Below are 18,084 nucleotides of genomic sequence, written 5' to 3' on the forward strand. Positions count from 1 at the left end.
GGTTGATGTTATGACTGATGGGGTTGAGTAGTCACTAAGAGGTTTTGTGTTCGTGTCCCCTTTGTGTGATCTGCTGTTGATGGCTCACAGAAAGTTTGATCAATTATTCAGCAAGGGCTGAGTCTAAGCTGCCTCAGAGCTGGCAAGCCACTGCCTCTACAGACTGGTGTGGCTGGTTCTTATTTAGGCACTCTGACTTGGCTCAGAGTGTTCTTTGTGCAGTCTTGGGAGATGAATTCCCAATCAGAGGAGAATATGGTTATCAACCAGATACACCCAGCCTGTGACAGTGGCTGTAATCAAATCCAATTAGGCATGCTTTAATCAGTCAGGGGTGCTAAGTTATCTGTGCTGTCTGGAATGAACTCCTTGGATACTTTCTTTTTATGTTTCAGATAGATTGGCTTTGTGTTGGAGGGTTGAACAATGGGTGGGTAAACAGTCAGTTAAAATTGAGGGGTTTGATAGATGGTTTATAAGTAAATTTGAGTTGATAGAAAAAATAATAATTGATTATTTTTGAGTGCATTTGTAGCAAGGAAGAAGACAAGGCTGTTAGTACAGAAACAGATTAGAAAAGATACATGAATTTTTTTTATAAATTACACTATGTATATAAGCAAATGTGTATACATACCTTACTAAATTTTCATAAAAATTTTACCAATTATATTAACACTAATTATTTTACACAAATGAATATAATTATACATCAGCAGTTGCAGGACTTGGTTAAAACAAGGAAAAGTGACCTTGTGGCAGCCTTCTCAGTGGGAATGAAGGGGACAAGATGCCATTTGTGAAGTCCTGAGAAGAGCAGTGCCAAGAGGAGACAAGACCCCAAACAAAGTCTCTGATTGCATCAGCTGACAGGCTGAGGAGGACAGAGACAGTGTTGGCCAAAGAAGGGGCACTGGGAGGGTATCCCAGAGCCCACCCTGCACACAAACCCACAAAATGACACTGGTGATCCCTCTGCTTGTGGGGTCACAGCTGCACTGGCTGGCATCTCTTCATTAACCCTGTCCCCATTTCTGGCTTGGAATCACCTGTGTGGTGCTCCCTGGTGAAATGAGCAGTGCAGGGACCCTGAGTAGCAGATAGTGCTTACTCCTACAGCTGGCAGGTGTGTTTTTATGATTGTTGTTACTCTAGGAAACAAAAAAAAATAAACCAACAGGTTTTCAGAAGCCAGAACTACTTATTTTGGGTCAAAACAAGAGTTTTCAAACACTTAACACTTCTTATAAAAATGTGGAAAATCAAAATGTGGTTTACATCTCAGAAGTGTTTAGGGAGCATATTCAGATAATGTACATAAATTTTAAAAAAAATTCCCCCAAATGTTTCCCACCACGTTATCCTGACAACCAAGGCTTGCTCTGTTGGAACAAAAATGTTTGGTGGCTGAACAAAAACCCAGTAATTGTAACAAATTCTACTCAGGTCCTTTTGGTGTCTCACTGCAATTGAAAGAAGAGAGCTTTCTAAAAGAATTTATTGCTCTTGGGTGTGGCACTTTCTCCTTTCCCAAGCATTATTTCTACCAGTGTGGGGAGAGGGATTCTGCAAAGAGAAGGCATCTACACAATGCTGATTCCTGCTGGCAATGTGAATTTGATCTCAAGGTAAACATTTGGGCCACTTTTTAAAGGCAGTTATTGGCATCTTGAGGTTGTTGTCTGCAGAAAAGAATTTGTTATGGATTTATCAGACAATGGCAGGGGGGCATTGTCTGATAAATGAAGCACTGTTCTAGAGTGGGTATTTCTTCTCTCTTGTTTCCTAGTGGCTCTTTGGAACCAACATTTTCCATCGATAACTTTTGTTGAAAATACTTCAGAAGGTTTGTTGTTCTGAAAGCCATTTTGCATAACATGCCTTGGTTATGCTTTGTGCTTAAAAACTTTGAGTCAACTCTGAAGAACAACACAATCACCATAGAAATCACACAAAATGCTTCATGTGTGGGTGGGTTTTGTCCTCTTTCTTGTTTTGCAGCACTTGAAACCTTCAGAGTTTCTCTCCAGAGGAGCAGATAGAAGGAAAGAAGGCATTTTTTATTCATTGCCACAAGAACTAGATTTGTTATAGCAGCTGATATTTTTGCCTCATTATTTACTTCAGACCTACACATTTAGGTAAAATACCTATTGTTGTTTGATGGAGGTGTAGATTTTAGTTGGTAAAGTTGTGATACTTGCCTTTAAAGACTTAAAAAGATGTGTATGCTCCATGAAACATGGTAGAGTTACAAATTATTTAATTTTCTGGGTGCAAAAATGACTCAATAATTTCTATAGCATCAACACTGCAGTTATATTCATTGGTCATCATGTGGGGGACACAAATGTGCTGGGAACCCTGCTGAAAAATTAATCCAGGAGGTTCTGTTGCTGTACCTCAGAGTAAAAGCTTGTTGAGTTTTTACTGAAGCTGTAAGAGGTGAGAGGTACAAATGCTCACAGCATTTTGCAGCAGTGCTTTGGGTTCTGTTCTGCAGTTTGAATCGCTTGGTTTGCTCCCTGCATTTCAGTATAACATTAATAATTGTTTACCCAGTTTTACTTGGATTTTATATGATTGTTGTACCACAGACTTTTCAGTGCATTTTGTGCTGAAGTTGGGAGACAGCCTGTAAACAAATGGGAGTGTGTTTCTGGTGCCATGATTTGCTCTTGGGAAGCTCTGCTGTGTTTTTTGGGGCAGTTCAGAGTGAGGGATCTGAGAACCTGCAGGTTTTCCTGTCTGTGCTGCTCCTGCTGTGTATCAGAGTGGTTGTCCTGCCTGGCCCCAGGAGCCACAAGCCAATGTTGTCATGGGCTGAACCATGTGATGTGCACCTAACTGTGCATTAATTACACATTTATTCATATGTAAGGGACACTTCATGGGTGGAAAACAGTGATCCCAATGTGGTGGCATTTGCAGGGGTCCCAGGATGAGGGAAGAGATGAGAATCTTGACTCCATGTTTCAGAAGGCTGTTTTATTATTTTATTATATATATTATATCAAAAGAAAATTATATATTAAAACTATCCTAAAAGAATAGAAGAAAGAATTTCAGCAGAAGGCTAGCAAGGAAAGGAAGGAATGGAATGATAATAAAATCTTGTGTCTGACCAGAGAGTCTGAGACAGCTGGGCTGTGATTGGCCATTAATTAAAAACAACCACATGAGACCAATCAAAGATGCACCTGTTGCATTCCACAGCAGCAGATAATTATTGTTTACATTTCATTTCTGAGGCCTCTCAGCTTCTCAGGAGAAAAAATCCCAGCAAAAGAATTTTTCATAAAATATGTCCATGACATCCCACACCCAGTTACAGAGTCTTGACTGTATCTGATGATGTTCTCAATTTAACCCAAATTCTGGCAACCTCACCTTTCTCATTACCCAGCAACCCAGGCCACATGACCTGATCTGTCCAAAATGACAAAATTTTGTAAAGACAGATTTAGTAAATTTACTATAATTTAGCAAAGACAAATGGAAAGTTGTCCCTGCAGGAGGAGCCCTCAAACTGTCCTGTCTATGCTGGCACAACTCAATGTGCCCTGCTCTGGTGCTGCTCACGATTTTCTCTCTATCACTGGGCTGTGTGCTGTGGAGGTCAGGTGGGGCAGAGGGGATGTGCTGTTCCTTGCCACTCTGAAAATTGGTTTAGGCATGTCTGAGTCACAGAATGGTTTCTGTTGGAAGGGACCTTAAAGATCATCTTGTTCCAACTCCCCTGCCATCCCCTTGCACTAGGCCAGGCTGTTCCACGCCCCATCCAACCTGGCCTGGAACATTTCCATGGATGGGGCAGCCACAGCTTCTCTGAACAACCTGTGCCAGGGCCTCAACACCCTCAGAGACAAGAATTTCTTCTTAATATCTAATGTAAACCTTCTCTCTTTCAGTTTGAAGCCACTACTCCTTGTCCTGTCAAGAATTACATCCTTCAGGCTCTGTGAAGATGTCAAGGTGACATTGTTGCCACTTGCTCCCAACCCTGCAAGCTAATGTTGAAAAATCACTAGTTTTAAGTCTCAAAAAGCATACACACCATGACTGACCTTTACTCTGCTCACCTCTGGTTTCCAGATATTTCTCCTGCAAAACCAGGAGCTAGAAAGAGAAATGTAAAACAAAGCTGACCTTCTCTTTTGTGCTGACTTGGGTCCAAGTGCTACAGAGTCAAGAAAAACAGCAAATGACTTTAATGGGCTAGCAACTCTGGGAACAGAGCTGCAGGTCCCCCTTTGAGAGGAAAGGAATGGATTTAAGGATTCCCAACAGGAAATCTCAAAGTGGGGAAGGAGTGATTGTAGTGGGCACATTTGTTTTCAGTGCTTCCACAGCAATGGCTGTGCAGTCATTTATTTGCCTGCTGAAGGCACAAGGACAGATCTCCAGAGCTGCTCTCCTCCCCATTTACCTTCCCATTGCTTCCTTGCTTTTTTGGTTTAGTTCTTTACTCTCTTCACTCCCCTACCTCCCTCCAGGAGGATGGAAAACTGGGAGTTGTGTTGGCTTACTCACTCAAGAGCTGGGACTCTGAGGGAGGGTTTCCTTCCCAGACACTGCAGTGAGGTCCATGAGGAACTTCTGTCAGACCTGAAACAGAGCAGTCCCACAGACCCAGTGAGCTGCCAGGTGTCTCCATGGGATGTTGCCATGATGTTTTCTGAAAATCCCTTTGCCAGGATTTTTCTCCTGAGAAGCTGAGAAGCCTCAGAGAAAAAGAAAAACAATAATTATCTGCTGTTGTGGAATGCAACAGGTGCATCTTTGATTGGTCTCATGTGGTTGTTTTTAATTAATGGCCAATCACAGTGAGCTGGCTCAGACTCTCAGCATCACAAGCTTTTGTTATCCATTCCTTCCTTTCCTTGCTAGCCTTCTGATGAAATCCTTTCTTCTATTCTTTTAGTATAGTTTTAATATATCATTTTCTTTTAATATAATATATATAATAAAATAATAAATCAGCCTTCTGAAACGTGGAGTCAAGATTCTCATCACTTCCCTCGTCCTGGGACCCTTGTGAACACCACCACATTGGGAAGCCCTGCAGCCTGTGTGGACTGCTCTAAGTCAATCAATGTGAGAGGCAGAGCAGCACAGAGGGAGAATGTGCCCCTTTCTTGGGCTGGAAAAAGGAGCTTCAGACTCCTGAGCTGCTGCCCACGTTCTCTGTGCTTGGCAGCAGCAACCACTGCAGCATGAGCAAAAAGTCAAGATTGCCTTGGGTCAGGAGGCTCCCTCACAATGGGCTTCTGCTCCTCTGGCCTTTCTCTTTGGTCCTCTGAACATCTGAAAGGAGCGGCTCCAGCAGGGTGTACTGAGAGAGAATTCTTCAGGAGGGTCCCACAGGCCAGGGCAGTGAGGATGGTGGGGTTCAGATCCCTCTAGGCAAAGCCAGGACTTCCCCTCAGGGCTGGCCTGTTGTATTTGCAGGGAAATGTCCCAGTAAAGGCAGGGATGATGAATATGAGTCCATGTTCTCAGAAGGCTAATTTATTACTTCATAATACTATAATATATTAAAGAATATTATACTAACTATACTGAAGAATACAGAAAGGATACTTACAGAATGCTAAAAAGCTAATAATGAAAACTCCTGACTCTTTTCAGAGCCTCAACACAGCTTGGCCCTGACTGGCCAAAGAATCAAAACAACTCACACCAGAATCCACTGAAACAATCACCTGTGGGTAAACAATCTCCAAACACATTCCACATGAGCAAAACAGAGGAGAAGCAAATGAGATAAGAATTGTTTTCCTTTACTCTGAGGCTTTTCAGCTTCCCAGGAGAAAAATCCAAGGCAAAGGGATTTTTTCAGAGAATGTGAATGCTGTACTGGCCCACCTTGTAGCCATGCTGGAAAGGAAAAGTGCTGCCCACATGATCTCACATGGTGCTTCATCTCTTCAGTAATGGATGATCTCAGCAGGAAACGTAGGCAGAAGTTTCTGTGCTATGGGTTATGGGGAGGATTAGGTATGAAAGAGTTCTGCTGTTTTGGTTCATGCTGTCATGGTTTCTGTGAGCAGGTGGGTGCCCAGGGAATTTTAATGCAAAAAATGTCAGATCCCCTAGGATTAGGTGTCAACTGACTGATGATTTTGAGGAATGAAGTCTTGAATTTGGCACATAAAAATAGCAGTTGCGTGGGACCTTGTCACCATTTCCTCTGAGAACTTTAACTTTGGGATTCTGCTGCTGTTCAGTTCTAGTATGTAAATATTCATTCACCAAATCTCACTCTTCTGCACTCTGCCCCCAGTGCCTCCCTGTAGCATTTACTGTGCTAATGGGATGACAATGGGTCACATGTTGCATAATAAGGTGAGGAGTGTAAGGCCTGAACTCCACATGGCTGGAAATGTGTTAGCACCATGATAATCACAAGGTAGCAGCTGTCTTACCCGCTCTTTTTATTTTTCTTTTTGAAACCCACTCCACTTGTTTTATAATTACTTGGGCTCATTATGAACACAAAAATAGCTCCTCTATTTAAGGAGAACAGATGGTTTTTCTAATGATTTTTCCTTAAGATTGAATGAATTGTGGTTGAGTCAGAAACTGCCAGCCCAGAAACGTATGTTTTGATTAGAGAAATTCTTGATTAGGTTAATTGAGTGTGACTCAGTGTGATGTACATTTGGCCAACTTAAAATCTTTCCAACTTTGTCTTGGATAGAGACTGCAGCACATCTCTGAGGACAGAGCAGCAGGGAAGGGAGTGCAGGTGAAGATGGATAAGCCAAAGGGATGTAACACTTTGAGGAGGACTGGGAAGCATTTAAAACATGAGGACACAGTTGTCCGTTCACATCTTGTCCCTCAGAGTGAGGTCTTTGCCAAGAGCAAATTCCTTCCAGTTTCCACCTGAGAGGAGCCAAGCTCAGACCCAAACTGAGAGAGCCAAGGGTGCTCCTGGGGACCCAGCCTGCAGGAGAGGGGCAGGGAGAGGAGCTGCAGAGTAAGTTTGCCTTTGGGAAGTCCCTGTGTCATGAGAGGGAGCAGGGATGTGGTTACACTGAGCCTTGATAAGTTAAAGATTTCAGAGCCATGTTTGTGACATCCAGGAGAGAGTGTGTTGTAGCAGACAGGTGATCTTTTCTGACTTTAATAGAAAAGGAGATGGAGGATCTCCTGAGCAGGCTCAGCGCCACTCAAGGTGCTTTGGTTAGGCCATGGAGTGAGTTTAATGTGCTGTAATTTCTGTGCAAGCTCAAGGTTGGTGGGACAGGGTGCAGCAGAGATGATGTGGAGGTCAGCAAAACAGCTAAACTTCAGAGAATAACCCTAAATCTCTGACTTATTGAATATTTTATGATGTTTGCTGGAGACTAAGGGATTGTGATGCCTCTCTGAGACCTCAGTCCTCTTCCAGACACTGGCATGTAGCCAGAAAAACTCTTAAGAGATGTGTCCTGTGCTGCTCCCTTCCTCTGTGACTAGAAATGGCATGCACAAAATGCAGTCCTTGATGCACCCACTGTAATCCAGCACTTGATCTGGATTCAGGACCATCTTCTAGAGACTCTGCATTTCCTGTGGCTCTGTAAGTCTGAATATAAACTCAAACCTCTTTGAGAGCATCCCAGCAGCCCTGGCTTTGCAATTCCCAGCATGTCTTTTAGCAGCTGGGCAGCCATTCTTCTCTCTTTTCTGCCTTTTCCTCAGTGCTCCTTATTCCCGCTCCCTTTTCCCTGCGTGGCTCACGAAGCAGAGCCCTCCTTCTCCAGACCTGATCTCAGTGGTGTTGCTGAGACAGCAGGAGGGTGGCTCAGCCACATCTCTGTGCCCTTTGAAGGGCACTTGGTGTGCCTGTGTCCCTTCAGACACGTCCTGTCATGTGCTTGAAATGAATCCTCTCCCACAGCATTCGTGCAGTTTGATGTGAGCAGTGACAAACCAAACCAAAAAGGTCCTGTCCTTATTTCATCCCCTTTCTGTTGGACTCCTGGCTGCTGAGAATTTTAAACTTTCTGTGCTTAAAGGCTCAGACCCACAAGAGAACACTGCATTTGACCTGAAGTCATGGAACAGGCTTCCAAAATTGATTGATAGCACTGGGATTAGGGGTGTGTAGTTGGTTAGAAGTGTGTGATATCACAGGGTGGAAAATTTAGGGTTTGGGATTTTAGAATATAGAAATAAATATGAAGCAAGATGGAGGTTTCAGGGTGCAGGCAGGTTGTTCTTTACCTTTTTCTTCATGCTTCTCCATGGGTTTGGGTGATGTTTTGTAATTGGACAGAAAAGTCCACATTGCAGGCTTCCAGGGATCAGTTATTTGGTTAAAAAGGAAAATAACCTGTGTGTCCTTTCTTAATTGGATAGTTTAGTCTTAGAATACTTTGTAACAAAGAGTTAGCTATTTTGTGCCTTGGTAATGAAAAGCTGCAGAACTCATGGTTGTGAGGCTGATTGATAAATAATAAATACCTGAGTCCGAACAGGAACTACGTCTGGAGTGCCTTCAATCCAGGCCCAGAGAAACCAACACCTTTTTGTGGGCAAAATTGTGTCTTTCAGGACATCAAGGCAGACATCACCTGTGGGGACAGCGTGTGGGTGTGAAGCAGGAGGTCTGGAATGATGTGTAGAAGATGCTCTGCCAATGCCAGAGGAGAGGGATGAGGTACCAGCCCACCTCCTGCTACAAGGGTGATGCAAATGTGTCCATGTGGCTGTTAGGATGTGATATTGACAGAGACATTTGATGTAGTTTGATATGTCAGGGTTAAGGTGTGTTTTATCCTCTCCTTGCTGGATTGTGAATGGAAAAAAATTATTACATTCAGCTGCTTGAAGGTATGTAGGTATGGTAGTGAGCTGTGTTGGAGGATCTTTTATTATGAATCTGAGGGAAAGGAACTAAAATTAATTTTAAATCAAAGCAAAGCACTCGTAGGAGCAAGATCCATTTTTCTCTAGCACTGCACAGAATCTGGATGCAGCAGGTCTGAGCACAGCAATTTTCCATCCTGAAAGGACCAGGTAGATTCTTCATCCTGTGATCTAAGATACGGGAATAGTTGTGGCTTTGGGGAAAGGAGCAAGTCATTAAAAATGCAATATTTATTTTTTCTTTGTTAGAATATTTATTTCTATTTCTTTTAAAAATTTTATTATCAAATTTTTATTTGATATTGAAAGTCCTTCCCTAAAAGGCCATACCTTATTTCATAGATGTTGCCTTCCTTAATAGAGGCAGGAGCAGGTGAAATATTGTCCAAAATACACTTACAACCACCTGAAGAGTTTGAACCTAAATTCTTGTCTTAATTATTGGCAGTGCCTCATATCTGGTAGACAGCACTCCCCTCTGTGGTGTCTTTAGAGCCGATTTTGTAGGAATTTTTGCCTCGATGCTGGAATGAGAAAGTGAGAGGGGGCTCTAGAGGGCAGTGCAGCATCCCTGTGAAGGGAGAGCCTCCCGGATCCGTTCACAGGAATCCTACTCTGCTGGATGGGTGCTTAAAAGAGATAAAAAGAAGGTAGAATTAAGCATTAGTTTTTGTTATTTCACAGGGAGTTTTGATTGATGAAATTTTTTTTTGCACCAAGAAGACTCAGCCCTCTTTTTAGAGGAGCTTTGAACATTAGACAGGCTGTACTAATTTTGAAAATCTTTAAAAAAAAAAGTATGATATTTTTGTACAATTTAAGGAAACAAGCACACCAAAGCTCACCCCTCCTGTGCACCTAGCAGAGTCCACATAAGAACTATTTGTTTTCACATTGTCTTTCCCCTTCTCCAGCACAGCCTTATAACGCAACACATCCTTTGACTGGGTGTGCTCCTGTTTCCCTTGTAGAGAGATAAATCAATAAATCATTGTGTCAGCAGAGCACAGCTTGAAGCAACATTTCCCTGTGCTGGAATGTTTTGAATTCCCTTCAGGTGGGAGCTCAGATGTGCCACACACACACACACACACACACACACCTGCCTGCTGATGATATTGCAGGGCAGCATCCAGGATGGCAGGGGGGCCAGCCTGGTCCTCAGGGTGTGGAGCCACAGCCTGGAGCCTGATCCTGCTGTCAGAAGGGCTCAGGAGCTCCTTGCTACCCCATCAACAGCTCATATATGGCTGGCTGATTATTTAATGAGCACTTGGCATGGGTTTTTGCTCTGTGAGAGAGTTCATGTCTACAGACTGTGTGGACTGTGCTGCTCATGTGGATGAGGCCTTTCAGGGCTGGGCATGGAGGAATCAGGGCTGAAATCCTGCAGAGAGGTGTTTGAGCCAGGACTGTGCCACCAGCACCCTCCTGTAAGGCAGCACAGGAGGGATTTCTATCAACTTTCAAGGTAGCAATACTTCTTCCAAATTAAACTCGACTGCCTTTCACAGCAGGAAAGAGGAGTGTGGTGTTTGTGAGGGTCCCCAGGATGAGGTGAGAGAGGAGAATTTGACTCCATGTTCTCAGAAGGCTTATATTATATTATATTACATTATATATTATATTTACATTATATTATATTTACATTATATTATATTTACATTATATTATATTTACATTACATTCTATTACATTATGCTGTACTACAATTATACTAAAGAAAGAGAAAGGATACACCAGAAGGTTTAACAGGAATGAATAATAAAAACCCGTGATGCCTCAGAGCCTCGACACAGCTGGACCAGGATTGGTCATTAAATGAAAACAATTCACATGCTGGATGAACAGTCTCCAAACCACATTCCAAGGCAGCAAAACTGGGAGAAGCTGAAGCTTCCCAGGAGAAGAAATCCTGGCAAAGGCATTTTTCAGAAAATATCACAGTGACAGAAAAGATTACCCCAAGCAGTTCCTCTGGGTGAATGCAAAGGATTTGTATGTGGGCTCAGCATTAGGTAACTGATGCTTCTGAAATACCTATTTGTTTGTTTTCTAAGTAGAGAACATCTTGTTCATCTGTGCAAATGAGAGATGATGAGAGGAAGGGAGGGGCTGTGGGTAACAGAGAGAACTTTACATAACTGAGGTGAAAAATAAGATGCTCTCATTTGGACCAGAGGGAAGGAAAATTGCTTATACATACTTCCAGAAGAATCCTTTTTCAAAAAAAGAAAGCAGTGTTTCCTCTCTCCTTTCTATCTGCTTCCTTCATTTTCTCCAGTTCTGCCTTTAAAGAGAAGGTACCTGAGACCTACAAATGCCACAGTTCTACTGTGACTTAATTCTCTTTTTCAGCAGTACCTATCCACCTTCTCGATGGTTTTTGGAAGAGCTGCTGCTGGTGGTGTTTGTCCAGGTGAATTGAGCAAGCTGCCTGTCAGACCACCCTGGATTTCAGACACCAAAATGTAGAATTTTCAAGTAGGAGACCTGTTGGTAACACTTTGTGAATCAGACTGTCTGATGAATGCTGCATAGCTATTACTGTAGTAGAGATTACTGCTAATTTTTGTTTGTACCAATTAATTTCCCTATGTGTTTCCTAATTAAATAAGGTATGACTGTAAAGCAGATTAACAGAACGATGCCAAATTCCTGTCTACACAGCCTCCTTCTGAATGAAGCTTGTTATTTCCTCTATGGTTTAAAACTGAGCCATGTGTGCTGTCTTCATTTAGATTAAAGAGCAAGAAATCAGCTTAATTTCATACTGTTATTATTTAAGACTGCTTTGATTTTTTTGGAGAAGGGAGATAGCCAAAGGGCTTAATGCCATTGAATTGATGTGCTGCAAGTTCTTGTCATTAGCATTTCTTTTGTGTGCAGCTCCTTTAAGATAAGGGACATCTTTTCTGCTTGGTGTTCTCACACAATCCCTTTGCGTGACTGATGCTCCAGGTGTTCAGAAGGGGATAAATAATTGGGGGGAGGGATTTTGTTCTTCCTAAAATCTGAGAGTCAAAATATGGTCGCTGGCTTTTAAATACAGTGGTGCTTTTTATTGCCCTTTTTCCCCCTCAGTGATTTGGCCTCCTGTTAATGGGGGTGATCTGCAGAGGACTTGGCTGAATTCTGCCTGTTTTAACAACAAGAGGTAAAGCCCTCAACACTCTCTAAGGAAAAATCCAGAAACTTAAAATAGATTCAGTGTAAGCAGTGTCTGGGCACACAGAAAGTTAATTGTTCTACTAATGAGAGATAATTCTGCCTCACTCAGCTGGGTCAGTTGGGAGTATAGAAAAGCAAACATGATGACTCTGGGCCCTAAAGCTTCTGCTGGTGTCACTACTTTTGTAATTCTTGCACTTGCAAGGAGAGAGAACGATCTGGAGTTTAATACTCCTTTTCTTTATGTGCTCTCATTAAAGCTGTGCTCATGGCTTTCAGTCTGGATCTGATGTAACCATCACAGCTCCCCAACTTTACTGGCATTACTTTTGACACTGGAAGATCTTAGCAAGGTTTTAGAACCAATTTCAGCTCACTTGAGCAAGTTGTGAGGGCTTGCTCCTCACCTGCTGGAGCTACAGGCAGGTACCAACTTCAGAGAAAATCTGAGCAAGCACCTGAGGTGGAGAGGCAAAGTTGGCAGCAGTGCTGGGGAAAGCACAGCAAAGTTATCAGTGCTAGGGGAAGCACAGCACTCCTGCATGGTCCTGCTCAGCACACTTATTCCTCAGCTAATGCTGGCTGTGCCAGTGCTGAGGGAAGCACTTTTTTCTGTCCAGCTTGTGAGAAAGCAAGCAGTGAGCTGTGTGGCAGCAGGGCACATCACTGTCAGTCACAGCGTGGCAGGAAAGCTCCTTCCCATTGCTGGGCAGGGGACATGGGGGAGAATCTGATGCTGAGGATGGGACAGCAGCACCTGCTGGGAGACCCCTTGGGGCTGGGTCCCTTTCCAGGGAGCACAGACCTGTCAGTGCTCTGCTGGGATGGTGTGAATTGCTGCTGCTACCTTGGAGAGTGCAAGACAGGCACTGGTGGGCGTCAGGAATGCAAATCTCTCCGAGACTTGACAAGTCTCTTGCAGTTTTGCCAAGAGAGAAGGGCTGGCTGCTGGCTCATCCCTGAACCTGTCTGCCAGTGCCAGGGAGTATGGGAGCCACAGGGGATCCTGGGGTGCTCTAGACAATTTGCAGGTGCTTCAGTGCCTGCCTGCCCTGCAGTTTGATGCCGTCATTGCCAGCCTGGTGTGTGGGAGTGGGGACAGACAGAAGGACCTGCCTGGCACTCAGCAGAAGGGGGATGTGGGAGCCATCCTTGAAGCACTGGCAAACACAGAGCCATAATGAAGTTTTCCAAACTGTCCCTGGGGCTGTGGAGGGAAGGGTGACTGCAGCCAGAAGCAAACATCTCTGGTGTGGTATTTTCTGGGGTCCATTGTGGCAAGAAGGAATGAATCTGACTCCATGTTCTTAGAAGGCTAATTTATATTTTGTGAATTATATTATATTATATTATATTATATTATATTATATTATATTATATTATATTATATTATATTATATTATATTATATTATATTATATTATATTATATTATATTATATTATATTATGCTATACTAAACTATGCTAAAGAATAGAGAAAGGATACTTACAGAAGGCTTAACAAGATACTAATGAATCTTGTGACTCTCTCCAGAGTCCAACACAGCTGATGGTGATTGGTCATTAAGTCAAAACAACTCACATGGAACCAATCAAACAACCACCTGGTGGATAAACAATCTCCAAACCACATTCCAAAGCAGCAAAACACAGGAGAACCAAATGAGATAATTATTGTTTTCATTTTTCTCTGAGGCTTCCCAGGAGAAGGAATCCTGGCAAAGGGATTTTTCAGAAAATATGACGGTGACAGTCTGGTCAGCACCTCATCCCTGACAGCAGGCAGTGCCTGGTAGGAGCACAGGAGCAGGGCTGGCATGAGAACTGCTGGAATTTCCTGGTTTCACCCAACTTTCACAGCCTGCAGTGCAGGGATGAGCACCTTTGTCACCCTAGGACACGAAACAACGTGAGCACACACACCACTGCTCTCAAGGTGAAGAAAAAAGGGAAGTTTATTTTCTGACTCCAACATTTATAGTTTTCCAAAAGTGACAGTGGATTGGAGGGTGACAGTGCCACCTCTCCAATGACACTGGACAAACCAGCAGTCCATCAAATTTCTCCTCCTCCATAAAAGAATGCAAAACAATAAGTTATTTACAGAAAGTGTGCGAGAAAGTTTGCTGCAAGAATGTAAACATCAGAAGGCTTAGAAAAAACTTAAAAAATCAGGGCAACACACCTCTGCTTCCAGCTCCTGCTGCTCCACCAGGATGCAGGGATGCAAACTGCAGGCAGGCAAGGTCACACTGCTTTCCTGTAAATGGCAGGCATGTGCAAAGTGTAATGGATAATTCCATGATGTCAACGACCAGAAGCAAACGTCTCGCAGGGTGTAATTGGTTTCGCTATAGTGTCAAGTGCTTTTATGTGTTCAGCATAAATATCTTTGCATTGATTGGGAGGAGAAGATAAAAATCGATGATTTACAACACTGAAGTGCTTAGAACATGACATTAAAATGACTCTGGAAGACTTAGCTCATAGGGGACATAGTAAATACTCCAGAGGTACAGGAAATGAAGAGACTCTTCCCAACTCCTGAAATCAAGCAATAAATTTGATAGATGCTGTGTTCCTCTGCCTAATGGGTTTTAATACTGACTTTCTTTTTGTAGAATTGCTCTCTTTTTTGTTGTTTAGTTGTGGTTATTTTTTACTCTTATTTGTTTGGATGTTTAGGACCCCAGGCTAAAGGGAGACATTGTTTTTTCATGAGGAAGCTCTACAGCTTGAGCAAAATGGGAAACAAATCCTGTTTTGCCTGGCTTTGTACACTAAGCACCAGGAGTGTGTCCTGAATTATGAGTGCTGAGGAGCACAGATAATCACAGAAAATAAAGCTGGGCAGGACCACAGATCCACCCCTTTGCCCCACATCCAGATGAATTGTATCTAACTCACTGCTGACTGATTTTCTTGCTGCAATTTAAGCACAGAGATCAGATAAATCTCCATTCTATCCATAGTGATTTTTTATTTCCCCTTTCTTTGTATCTCCTTGTGTCACATGTTTTCTACAGGCTTTTTTGGTTTGGTTTGGTGTTTTTTGGGGGGTTTTTTTGGTGATTTTTTTGGTTTTTGTTTCTTTTTTTTTTTTTTTACTAGGCCTTTAAATTGCCCCTTTTTTTACCCCCACTAAGTTACCAGACATGAGATGTAGTCACAGTACTTTGATTCCTCCCAGTCTAGAAAATAAGACACAGTGGTTTTTGATGGAAGCATTTATGTGCTACTTTGGTACTTTTGTATTAGTCAGGAGAATCCTAACTGTCTTTTCAATGCTGGCAGCAACTCGTGTGATGAGCTGTTCCCCGGAGAGGATAATTCCTCTGAGCTTCCTAAGGACTTGCAGCCTCTTGTCTGGGAATCTCAACTTGAGTTTGGGCTTTAAAGTAGAAGGGAAAAAAAAAATGACAAATTAAGGCTGAAGGATTCCAGATCTGCCTGGTGCAGGAGGCCATGTGATGAAGTGTGCAAATGGATTGCTGGTGTGTTTGGCTGAAATTCAGGTGCTGTGTGCTTGCATTTCTGTGAGGGGTACAAAGCAAGGTGTCCCTGAGGTGCTCTGCTGGCCCTGTGCATCAATATCAGCAAAAGTCAGCACAGAGCTTCACTCAGTTCTTGAAATATCTGTATGTAACAAGGGCAGGAAGCCACATGAAGGGAATTGCCAATGATATTTTCAAGAATTTTCACTAAGATTGCATGCAGCTACCTGCAGACACAAGGTGAAGCATCAGCGAGATCCAGTGTCACTTTCTTCCACAAGCCTAAAATGAGGAAGGAAAAACTGTTTGCTCAGGACTTTCTACCTCTTCAGTGCACAGGTCTGACTTGACTTTGGCTGCCTGCTCTAATTGCAGTTTAATGAAAAAGCTGTAAAACCCCGTGGAACAGCCAATAAATCAGCAATGTGTATGGAACATTTAAAAAGCGTGTGCACTCCCAAAGTGACATGAGAACAACAGGGGATGTGATAACCTGAAATCTTCTGACCTTTTTACCCCCAAATCTCTGTGGGAACTCCTGTTTCTCCACCTGGCTGTTGGCAGAATTGATGGTTTCTGTCTCACCATCTCCTCAGCCTTTGAATCGAGTCCAGCCCAGCTCTGCTGCTCTGCCAGGCAGGCTGCTGTGGGTAGTGCTGACTGTACACTCTGCCCAGCACTGCCAGGAAATTGCTGCCCGAGGGTGAGGCCAGGAATTGTTAAAGTTTTTAAGGAACAAGTCAAGGCTGTTGCTGAACTGAGGGTAGAAACATGCTGTGAACTGAAATAATTAACACAGCTTTGATCACACAAGTAGGCACTGCTTTGTCTTTGGCTTTGTACAAAGTTAAAGGAAAAAGTGAAAGGTGTTAATGGCACCTCTTCATTAACCTAATCCTTCAGACTGGCAAATTAGGTCCTGGTTTCTGTCCCTGCCAGCAGCATTGGTGTGTAGCCTCTTCCTGTGCTCCTGCTACCTTTTGGTTTGGAAGTGAGTGATGCTGGGTCACTGGATGGAATAAATTTATGACAGTTCAAAAGCACAGCTTAGGTGGTCCTGGTGAAGAAAAATCAAGCAATATTGACCTTGTTCTGGATGAGCACCTGGCATGCCACATCCTATCCCTTTGTGCAGCCACTGCTTGTTTTACCCTGGGACTGCCAAGCCCAGACCATGAATGTTTGCTGAGCCCATGTGTCAGGTCCCATGCCCAGGGCTGATCCTACAGGACATGGCAGTGGTTTGGGGTGCAGGTGTCACCTGAAGGCAGCCAAAGCCCACGTTCTGTGTGCTGCCATGCCAGCCTGGGAGGTGATGGCAGTGCATGCATCACACTGGGTCACAGCTGGAGGGTCACACTGGCTCTCAGGGGGGTTGTAGATGTGTGCTGCTGCTGCTGCTGAGGGGTGAACTGATAACTTATGCCCACAGACCCTGGCCAGTAGCAGGGGTGAGGGCTCTGCAGTGCTCCAGGCTCTAGCAGGCTGCTCTGGGAAGGTGCAGGGGCTGCTGGTGTTATTGAGGCTGCTGTAGATCCCAGTGATCCCCTTGGCAAGATCCCCACCCTGAGCTGTGCCACCCTGGCCAGCAGAGCAATTCCTGCCTGGTCTGAGCAGTGACCTGGCCTGTGTCTGCAGCAGCTCCTGGTGTCACTGGGGAAATGTGCTTTTGGCTCTCTGCAGGGCAGGGAGAGGGGTCATACTGGCTCCTCCTTTCCTGCCCTGCCAAGGGAGCTGCAAGGCCCATTCCTGGTGGGTGTCTTGGCCATTTTAATAAGTCAGGTGTGCAATGGGTTGGCTCATGTGCATTTGATTTAATGGAAAGAGTAGAAGAAATTCTTCTTTATCCAATACTCTGTTTCAATTCTTGCCTGTCTGTCATCCTCTGCTGCTCACTCCACGTGTCTTTCACAAACCGTGGGTGGCCAGGCTGGGACCACAATCCCCACATTACTTTCCTTTGTCTCCTCCTGCATGCCCTTGCATGAGCCCCAGAGACGGAGAATCACTGTGCAAGCACACAGCCTGACTGGGGAGAGTCAATGAGCAGTTTTTTTCTGCTCAAGCAAAGCAGAAACAGCAATTTTTGCAAAGCTGCCGAGGGTTCGGGAGAATGGGAGTGGCAGATGAGGACCTGGCTCTCAGTGGCCCATGGTGGCTGTGTGGGTGCTCTGGGGTGTCACTGCCCCAGGCAGAGCAGCCCCAGCAGCAGCAGGGCAGGCAGCATTCCCTGCCTGTCCCTGCAGACCTGTGGGGGAAGCAGAGGGAAAAGCGGAGCCAGCGCCTGTCCCGGTTTCCTGCCAGCACCTGCCAAGGGCAGAGGCAGCACAGATGCTGCTGGTGGAGGGCATCTGCTCTGGAAGGGCACAGAGATCCTGTGCAGCATCCACTGAGCCTGTCTGGAAGGCTTGGCTGGAGGAAATGAGGTTAGCAGAAGCAGAAGTTTCTACAGCTTGCATACCAAGCGACGGCCCAAGTTGGCCCAGGATGCTGGAAACCACTTTTTAGCCTGGGCACTTCTCCATCTCCATCTCCATCCAATCTGTGCAGCAGCACA

At 44.1% G+C, this 18,084-nt stretch overlaps 1 protein-coding gene across 12 annotated transcripts in view; it reads left to right on the forward strand.

Annotated features, from left to right (window-relative positions):
- Positions 1 to 18,084, forward strand: part of SYT16 (synaptotagmin 16) — a 115,391-nt gene that overhangs the window by 4,598 nt on the left and 92,709 nt on the right. For 4 of the 12 annotated variants that reach the window (XM_071426235.1, XM_071426249.1, XM_071426236.1 and 1 more), the window contains exon 2: positions 8,548 to 8,653. The exons of 4 other annotated variants lie outside the window; for them this stretch is intronic. The gene's annotated coding sequence lies outside the window, so the exon portion shown is untranslated. Of the gene's footprint in view, positions 1 to 1,953; positions 2,142 to 3,911; positions 3,976 to 5,562; positions 5,959 to 8,547; positions 8,654 to 18,084 lie in introns of those variants that run through there. 4 more of the 12 variants (XM_071426239.1, XM_071426238.1, XM_071426242.1 and 1 more) reach the window with 4 other exon arrangements.

The sequence above is a fragment of the Agelaius tricolor genome, unplaced genomic scaffold (genome assembly GCF_023055355.1).
Source record: "Agelaius tricolor isolate 1412-34295 unplaced genomic scaffold, bAgeTri1.0.p SCAF_5, whole genome shotgun sequence".
Classification (NCBI taxonomy): Eukaryota; Metazoa; Chordata; class Aves; order Passeriformes; family Icteridae; genus Agelaius; species Agelaius tricolor.